The following is a 2664-nucleotide window of genomic DNA, read 5'->3' as shown; positions in this document are numbered from 1 at the left end:
AGTATTTATTAAAGGATTGAGAACGGATATTGGTTTTCTTATGAAATGGAGAAGAAATACTCAATGAATGGAAAAATGAATATATTGCTTAATGTTTATACATGCCATGTCATCAAGTCGCAATACCTTGATAACAAAATGAACGTGAGTGTAAAATCTACCTTGTTGCGAGTACAAATCTATGTGCGACAGAATATAAGAATGGTAGAATGTTGATATGGCTGTTATTTTTCACTGAACAGCGGTCTCTGAGCTCCTTGGCAATGCTGATACTGATGCAGTAACCACACAAGGAATTTCAGGTAACACCGAAAGCCCCTTCGTCGTCAGCATAGTCTTCGCTGTTCTGTTTGCTGTCATAATCATCATTGGTGCTGGGTTCTTTCTGCGAAGTAGATTGAGAAGACGGAGAATGACAAGACAAGATTCTCGGTATGATTTTAAAAAAATAACAGATTGATTTTTTTAAAAAACTTTGTTCTAAAATTATGAGAGAGAGAGAGAGAGAGAGAGAGAGAGAGTAGGGAGATCTGTTCAAAGTTTGGTCATTTTTTGCACTTCACGATCAAGGTTAAGAAGTACAAAAAATTGGTACAAAAAGAAAGTTTTCAGAAGAAAAAAACGATGGAAATATGGAAGCCCTACTGCATTAACAATTCAAAAGTTATGATCAAGGAGTTTTTTTTGTTGGAAAAACAGACAACTAGACAGACAGAAAGAAAGAGACAAACAGACAGCTTGACAGACGGATGGACTAAAATCTATATGCCCATGAATCTATGATTGCGGGGACATAACAATCAAATATACTCATACATGTAGGCGTCGCAAGCAAACTGAAGGTTGCGGGGGGATGCTAAACCAACAAAAAAAGGCAAGCCCAAATTGTCAAGGCCTATATCATGTCTATCTTTGCAAAACAAAGTTCTGGGGGGTACTCTTGTACTCAAAGGAGAATGATCATTCAAGCAATAAAGGAAAGCAAAGCAGATAAAGGTGGATACCGGGGCAAGAGATGTGTTCTGAATTCTTAAGCATCACTACTGTTCAATTATGTCTTTATGTATATAATTATATATTTAAGTTATTATTGTGAACAAAGTAAACCTTATCTTATAGGTATGTGACTACAGCAAACAGAAATTCACATGTATATGCTGTACCAGTAGCTAGTACAGGGTATTTATATCCGGAAACTTCAGCTCCCATCAGCAGACCTCCACCAAAGAACACTCTATCAAATCAGAATTATGTACACGAATATACAGAAATCATAGGATAGCTTATTTAAATCTTAAAGAAAAGTTGTACTGAATTTAAAACTGTTTGTTATGTATACCGTATGATGTATTTTGACCGATAAAGAGGGTAAGCAAGTCTTATGTAAGTATATTATATCATTAATTATAATCAATTTGTACACGCATAAGCGGCTGGCTAAAAGAAATCATGCTGATCATGCTGATATATTCATTTGAACTTTATACGTTTCACTTTCACCGTTGAACTTTACCGTATCATGACACTTTTTGACGATGCATGAAAAAAAGACATAAAAGTTTTCCAGAATTCTAAAAGTCATTGTTTGAATTCAAGAGAAATGCATTTTATACATAATAGATTTGTCACACGACAGTGTCTCTTTTGTCTCAAAGTTTTGGAACATATTATTTTGACTTAGTTCCTTTTTTTTTATTAAGATCTTTTGTCTTCACGGAAGATCTGATAGTGATTTTATCGTTGTCACCCCGCTGTCACTGAAAAAGGGAGATATTTAATTATTATCTGCCTTTCCGTTTGTCTTGTCTTTCTGTCTGTTAAGCTTGTTTCCATGCGAAATCTCAAAGATCCTTTGTTTGACAGAGCGTTTGCAATGTAATTTTAAACTATGTTTTTAGAAAGATATTTTTTGAAATTTGTTTTTTTTTTTTTTAGATTAAAAGGTCAAAATTCAAGATCGTAACTTCATACCTTCTGGCTGTTTCGTTAACTGCATGGTGATATCCCAAGAAGCTTTAAAAATAAAAAAAGGGGTACATTATCAGAGGAAAAATGACAGCTAAAAATATTTGAGTAGCACCCTCCCCCCCCCTCCCCCCCCAATCACACACACCAAAAAACTGAGAACAGACTTAATTCAAAATTAAATGTCCTGACAACGTGTATGAAAAAAGTCAGTCAGCATTTGAATTAACGATAAATTATATGTGCTGACAAGGTCATTGTATCCACCATAGAACTTAAGAAAATGGTGACTTCATACGATAATGCTGATATTCTTGCTTCATCAACTTGTTTGTCAATAAATTACCTCGTTTAAGAAATTGTTCATATGTACATGTAGAATATGTTCTTGCAAATGGACTGAGAAATATGAAATATGTATATTGTTTCATGAGTAAGAGAAGTTGACAATAAAAATAATTAAAGGCATCACGATTATCATAAAGCTTTGTTGTTCATTTTCATCATATTCATATGAATACAAAAATAGGCCAGTCATTACGGAGTGCCACTGGTACCCATGGGAATTCCAACAGATTTCTGGAAAACATGCTCTCCAAAATCCCAATAAAATAGAATCTCGAGCATCTTTAAAATATTAAATTCATAATAATTGTAATCAGATTGTCTTTTAACAAGGAAATGTTACAAATGACCTTT

General features: G+C 33.9%; 1 long non-coding RNA gene across 1 annotated transcript; it reads left to right on the top strand.

Annotated features, from left to right (window-relative positions):
• The first annotated feature begins 246 nt into the window (after positions 1-246).
• Positions 247-2442, top strand: LOC134250019 (uncharacterized). Its single transcript, XR_009988412.1, has 2 exons — positions 247-432; positions 1120-2442. It is a non-coding gene; the product is annotated as an uncharacterized LOC134250019 (long non-coding RNA).
• Positions 2443-2664: the final 222 nt, after the last annotated feature.

This window comes from Saccostrea cucullata, unplaced genomic scaffold, assembly GCF_032062105.1.
Source record: "Saccostrea cucullata isolate Sc308-1 unplaced genomic scaffold, CSIRO_AGI_Scuc_v1 ctg17025, whole genome shotgun sequence".
NCBI classification, from domain to species: Eukaryota; Metazoa; Mollusca; class Bivalvia; order Ostreida; family Ostreidae; genus Saccostrea; species Saccostrea cuccullata.
Note: the sequence above shows the minus strand (reverse complement) of the source record. Positions and strands in the feature narration are given on the sequence as shown.